This window comes from Pinus tabuliformis, chromosome 9 (genome assembly GCF_031772625.1).
Source record: "Pinus tabuliformis cultivar Carrire ecotype Pingquan chromosome 9, CPIR1, whole genome shotgun sequence".
NCBI lineage: Eukaryota > Viridiplantae > Streptophyta > Pinopsida > Pinales > Pinaceae > Pinus > Pinus tabuliformis.
This window is the reverse complement of record NC_142307.1, coordinates 1,768,108,516-1,768,115,984: the sequence shown is the minus strand read 5'-3', so window position 1 is coordinate 1,768,115,984 and position 7,469 is coordinate 1,768,108,516.

Genomic DNA, 7,469 nt, shown 5'->3' with positions numbered 1-7,469 from the left:
TCATCAAGTTTAATGATCAGGAAAGACTAAGCTTAGGATTTTTTCAGTTTAAAAGAGCGAGAAAAAAGTGTTCCTAAAAAGAATGCTCTTTGGTCTTTTTCAGTTTATGAGCTGGAAAAATATCAAAAAAGAGTTGCTAAGAGCATCGTTGTATGAATTTAACGAGTGCAATGATGAAAACTTGGAGATGTTTCTATTTTTAAAGAGCAATAAAATATCACAAAAAGTGCTCTAACTATCGTTGCATAGATTTAACGAGCTCAATGATAAAAAACTTGGAGATGTTTATATTTTTTAAAGAGCAATAAAATATCTCAAAAAGTGCTCTATTCTATTCTTCATTGTAGTAGTTTAACGAGCCCAAAGAAGGAGACTCGAGGTTTTTCGGATTAATGAGCAAGAAAAATACCATAAAAAGAATGCTCAATCTTCTTCATGGTAGTTTAACGAGCCTGAAGAAGGAGACTCGAGGATTTTTTGGATTAACGAGCAAGAAAAATACCATAAAAAGAACGCTCGACCTTCCTTGATCTCATGCTTGACAATAGAAGGGTCTATGCCATGCATTTCCTCATAAGACCAAGGAAAATATCACGGAAGTCCCTAAATGGGTAGGTGAAGTTCACAATTTCCTTAGAATTGTGATTGGCTCCACTCTGTATGTTTTCCACGATACCTATCACGATAGAAATATCGGGGAGCAATGTTTGTGAAATATTGCCCCTATTTCCTTCCGAGTCCAAAAGTTGGATAGTTGTATACGGTGAGGAAACGATTTCATGTGTGTTACGTGATAGGATTTGAAGAGGCATCATGTCCGAATCAGATATTGAAACATGATGGTGAATCCTCCCAAGGTCGCTCTTCTAACCTCGTGATCGCTCTAAGAGCTTCGTCCATTGTGTTAGCTACCTATACCAATAAGGTTTCATATTTCATGATTGGCAATGAAAAGGTCCAAATATGCTCTGCTTTGATGATGCAAAGATCACATATTTCCATAAGAATACAATCTGTGCTTATAGCTTGATGGGGACTCAAATTTTGATGGATGATCCAACAGTCTAAACTGGATCATGTCATGCTTTAAATTTTCAGCTGTGAATAGAGAAAGGAGTCTGTCCAAACTGTTTAATCTTGGCAGACAAGTAGTTCAGGTAGAGAAGAAAAGGCTCCAACAGTTAATCTGGGACCTTGGAAGAAATAAGGGTAGAAGTAGATAGAAAACAAAAGAAAAAGCCAAAGAAAAGAAAAGGCAAGTAAGGGTCTGCAAGCCTAAATGCACCCTTCAAGAAGAAAACAAAATATGCTAGGCAAAATAGCTGGGTAAGTAGATGGGGTTGCAGAAGTGGTATTCATTTCAGATTTAACCTTGATGGTCAAGATGAGAAAAGAAAAGCAAAGAAACATGTCTAACTTCCCAATTATCCCCTTTTCCCACTCATTACTAACATCCCCTCATCAATTGAATTGCTTAGAAGATTGAGGTTTGATGGTGTTTTATTCATTGAAAAGCCACATTTCTTGTCTAAAAATTCTTTTCATTTTGATCTACTCCCTAAACAAAGTAAGTTTCAAGTAAACTTAGTGATTTTTCCCCCTCATTCACATATTCCCCCCATATTAACTCTAACTCTAGTATGTAATTCCCTATGTTTACCCTTTCCTAGTATTATAACACACCATGGTGTATAAATCCCCAAACATTCTATAAATATCCTCCTTTTAGCATTATAGCTAAATATGTCTATCTAAAGGGAGACTTTAGTCCACCTGGGACTATGGTCAACCCTGTCCTGGGGCTGCTCTAACCTCTGGTTACGAGCAACAACCTTTCCCTAAGCCCTCACCTTCCCTCTGCTTAGAAAAACCCAAAAAATCCCCAAAAACCTTGCTAAAAAACCCCTTTTGTCCCTTTAACTCGCTTCATTGGCAAAAATACTCTAAAAACCCACTTTTCTCCTTTATCCAAAGTCTAAGCACCAGGCGCATTTTGACAAAACTATTCATAAAAAACCCATTTTTATGATTCCAATGGTTCGGGCGCTATATTGGTTTTATTGAAAATATATTAAAAAACCATCGAAATTCTTCATACCCCAATGATCTTCCGCTAAGCGCGCATCCCAAAAAATACATTTTTTAAATCCCGCCCCCTTCCGTATCGCTCGATCACTTCATCAACCCGTCATCCGTCCGATCGAGCGCCTCTGATCGGACGACCCTTATGCATATTGGGTTGGTCTCCACGCCCGACAGTTAGTGCCCGAGAAACTGACGAAGGGTTACGTCAGTCCTCGGCCACGCGTCACCTTCTCAGTCTCTCGGAGCGGCCTCTAACAAAACCGGGGCTGTATGGTAAGCGGTCCGAGAAAACCGTTACCACTGTTTCACTTATCCGCCCGGTTTTGCTGGTCCCATGTCATGCCCACGTCAGAGCCATGTCGCCGCCACCCCGCCGTCGCATCACCTCATTCGTCCGTCCCTTCGCTGACATGTCCGCCACTTCAGCATATCCATGGACCAACCAGGACCTGCCACATCACCGGTGACGTCATGCTGACGTCATCCGACTCCGACCCCACCCGATGACGTCATGCTGATGTCATCCCAAAAAGGCGCCAATATGACAAAAATCTATTTTTAGGCCAAAATTTCGTGTTTTTTCTACTTTTTCCGAAAGAGACTGTTGTTGTTCCTGCATGTATTTAACGACCAGACCAACGCCAACCTGCACTGTTCGACTCCAAACCACGGGCGCCTCCGTCGTACCTGCATTTGCAACTGTCAGTGGAAATCCACAAGGTATTTCTCGAAATTATTCTCTGCACCTGGTTTTTATCCAATTTTCTACAAACAAACTGTTAAGGGAGTGTTAAAACACTGAATTCACCGTCTAATATCCAGTAACCTGTACCTATTTCCCTCTCCAAGGCAACAAACAGTTTACGAAACCTGCATTTGACTGAAACAACCTGAATTCACAGGTAGCTCGCGCAATCGTGAGCTAGAAACCTCTGCTGGCTAAATTCACCTTAGAAAAGTTCTGGTCAGCCCTGCTATTTATTTTTATCAATCCGTTAAACAGTATTTCAATTGCTGTGTGCTCAATTCACCCTCTGGTCCTTAAAATTCACACTTTCATCGTAAGGAATCACCTCTGTGTTGTTCTGCTTATTTCAACAGTTCACCTGCAAGTCAGAAGCTTAATAGACCATGGAAACTCCAATTGCACTGAACATCAAGCCTCTCAATACCCCTCACAGGGAGTTAGAATGGAAAGCTCTGGGAGATGTGGATTATCAGATGTTAGACTATTTTCCATTAGGCTCTAAATATAATATTCAGATGCTAAATGAGTTGAAAGCCCAGCACCTTAGTGGAGCTGATATCCTAGGCATTTGGGACTCAAACTTGCCCATCTACAACCTCCCCCAGGTAAATCCTATGCCAGAATTGATCCACAGATGCCAGGAGTGCTATGATCCATGCCAAAGAGCTGTTCTCAGCCCCACAGGCTCAATTCTGTTCCATATCACCCCAGAGAGCCTAAATGAGATGCTGCATTTCCACACTGCAAAACCATTGACCCCCCTCTACATGCAGAACTTGATAAAGAAGGGGACTAAGTTGTCAAATGACCAGATCATCAAAATCAATCAGCTGTTCATACAAACAAGCTCTGAAGCCATCAGAACTCCTCCTATTGGATATGCATACTTAAATGAATTGGGCAGAATGCTAGTGGATTTGATCAGCTCAGCTATGTCCTAGGGTTCAGGGGAGTGGAGGATGTGGATGATAGTATAATGGCAATGCTGTCTATATTCTCTCCTGGAAAGCCTCCAGCTGTACATTATGACTATGCCACATATATTGCAGATAGGATCCATGACCAGCTGATGAATCTGCAAAGGGAGAGACTGTTCAGATACACTTCATACATTTACCATCTATTCTTGTTTTATCAACCAGACAGCTTCCTCATTCCCCTGAAGCGAGTTAATGCCCAGGGGAATCCAAGATCAGTTGTGTTTTGGACCTCAGTTTTTCATTGCACCTCTGTATCACCATACACATACTGTGAGTTCATAGACTTGTTCATTCATCCAGCTATGACATTATTGTATGGTGTTTCTCCTCCAAGGTTAACTGATGACATGAGGAGAGTTCTCCATCTCTCCAAAACCTACAGCATTGGTAATTGGTACTTTTACCAACACCACACAGTGATCAGAATATATGGCTGTGAGTTGAAGCCCGATAAGCTGCCAAGGTATGTCCCTATGAGACTTTTTGCCCTAGAATACTTCAGGCAATTTGGGAATGCCGACTACCTCCACTTCCAAAGCAAGAACAAGAAGGCACAGTTGAAGGTAAGGAGCCAGCTAGGCCCTTTCCTATATAACAAAAGAGAGGAGGGATGGAAAGAGGCAAATAGTATCCTAGAGGCCCTCAAACTGCAAACTAGTTTTGAGTGGATACCCTATGACCCCAATCATTTTGTTTCCCTCAGGAGGATAAAATACAAATTGGGTACCTATTCAAATATGAGGCTGCCTAAGATTGAGCAGTATGCCAATGCATTGAGCTGGAAAAAGGGCACCCTAGAAGAGGAAATTACTAGTGAAGAGCTGCTAGAAAAGAGAGGCTAGAAATATTCAAAAAGAAGCTGACTTGGAAACTTGTGGACAAGTCCCCCTCTCATATCAAAGACAACTTGGAGTAGCTGCCTCATCCTCAACAACACATCAGCAAGCTGCCATGAATACTCCACAGACATCCAGCAAAGGCAAAGAAAAGCAGATGGAACAGCCACCTCCTATGACTGAAGAGCAAATGGAAACACTAGTGCAACAACAAGAAGAAATGATGTAGCAGGAAGTGCAGCAACAAACACAACACCAATAGCAGGAAGAACAAAGACAGGAGCAGCATGTCCAGCAAGAGAAAACAGTGGAAGCCCCTAAATCCACTGAACAAAATGTGCCTCCAAGGCAAGAAACTTCAGCTGAGGCATCAATCCTCCAAACTCCACAAAAGGAGGATACAAGAAGGAAAAGGGACAGAGAGACTCCCCTTACAACATCAGCAACTCATGGGGGAGAAAAGACAGAGAATCAATCCCTTCTCAGAGGAAGAAATGCCAATGGGACAGTCTTTTGGTATGGTCCCACCCAGCAGGGAAGCATCAGCAAGTTCCTTTCAACAGGAACAGGATAGAGCAATGGGAGGAGAAGTGAGTTCCTCAAATCAGCAAAGGGAAGGTGGACTCAGCATTAAACAGCAGTTCATCGACATTAAGAGGAGAAATGAGCCCATCAAGATACAGCTGTATAACCATCTGTTAAAAATGGCTCCCACCAATCAACAAAGACTCATGTCTGCATATGATGTGCAGGAAGGCAAAATGATCATGAGTCATTTTATGCCAACAGCAGTGCAGCCCCAATCTGCCTCTGACTACTTGAGGACTAACCTGGAGGTCCTTGCCAAGGATATCCACCCAATGGACAAAATAGAACTGCATAAGAAAACGGGTGAGATGGTTTATGCTTCCCTGGCAGACCAAACATTGGATAACTACAGGCTACAAAATAGCCTTAACAACACAGCTGCTCAGCTTGAGTTGGAGAAAGCTCCTCTCAAGCAAAGGACAACAGAATTAGGTCCTTAGAAGACATCATCATAGAGATTGGGCATGATCCCAAAGATATCAAGGGCATACAAGAGATATTAAAGTTGAGGGATGCAGACATGGCAGCCTTGAGGAGAAAGATCAAACTCCCAGCCACAATTCACCCTCAAACAGATGATGTTGCCCAGCAAAGACATGATCAAGAGGCCACAACCTTGTTGGTATCTCTATACAAGCAGCTGATCCAAACCCAAGAAAAACTCGGAGAATCGGAGGCTGCAAAAGAAGCACTACAGGCAGCCTTGAAACAAAGAGAAGAAGGTCAAACCTCCTAGCCTCCTCCTGAGGTAATCAACCTTGAGGAAGCTACTCCAACTATTGCTCCTCCTCCTCAGCAAACAGAACCTACAACACCAACTACATCGACAGCTGCACCAACAACAGAGCAGACTCATAGTCTAGATATGCAGAAGCTTCAGAATGAGATTCAAGTCCTGGAAGCTCAAATGTTAGAGCTTAATCAAGCCAAGGAATCTTTGGCTAAAGTAAATGAAAGGTATGATAAAAGCAAACAAAATGTGGCTGAGAAGGAAAGAGATATAAAAGCTCTCAAAAAGAGAATAACTGAGCTTGAGAAAGAGCTCACACTAGATAAGGTGACAATAGAGCTCAAAACAGTCCTATGGGCCAATATTGGCCAGTCCATTACTGATCAGTGGCAGTTCATTGAGACCATAGATGAACAGTCAGCACTCATTACAAAGGCAAATAGGGAGATACACAGAGCAAGAGCAAGCCTTGGCAACATGCCTGATGCTGCCAATAGGATGATCAACATATTGAATAACAGGACAAGCTCTCAACTGACCACCATGGGAATTTCTCACAGGACTGAGACAATCTCAATGGTTAAAAGGGTCCTGACATTAAGAAACCTGGTTGGAACATTAGAAAGGAGAACCCAAGATATGCAGACCGAAATCAACAGGTTCATGGACAGGTTTCAGGTGTTACAAAACAGAGGCCTCCCCAGCATACTAAGCAGTGTGGGAAGACTGCTTACCCATGAAAATTATGCTAAAAGGGTCAATGCCTTTGCTGCAAGTCAAATTGCAGGACAGCCCAGCACTTCAGCAGAATCAGGGCCAGCATCAGGGCAAACTCTCTACAATAGGGTGGAAAACCTGTTTTTCATCATGAACGAGATCAATCATCTGTTCGATGTGCCTCCAAATTTCTATAAATATACAGAAGCAGATGAAACCATAGAGGCAATTGTGAAGCACCAATTGCCCACACAGGAAGTCTGGAACAGATTGACACAGCTAATATTATCAAGCCAGAACCTGTAATGTCAAGTTTTGCAAATTTATAAGTGATCATACACAGAGAAAATTTTGGTAGATCAGCATACAAGGAAAGATGAAAGGCTGAGCCAACTCAGCAGGGCTATGCGGTCACCACAGCAGCAAGCACAGTCACAGGTGGCAAGGCCGAGAAGATACAGCGCAGCAAACGTAAAGGCACATTTTCCAGCATTAAAGCAAAGCGTTCCAACCGACTCAGTGACCTCCAAAGGTCAAAATATCCTCTGACAGACTTAAAGAGCAGTTATGTTGCATTCAAAGCTGTAATAACTTCTTTTCTACTTTTCTGTACGAAGTAATGAAGATATTTCTCTCTCAGATGACTCAATGCCTGAGATATTTTTGTATAAACATTTCTATAAAGTCCCCTTTGCATGAGTTTGCAAGGGTTGTTGTTGATTTCATTTCTATATTTCCGTTGTTGTACAACTCTCAGAGAAATAATACAAAAGGTGGATGGAATT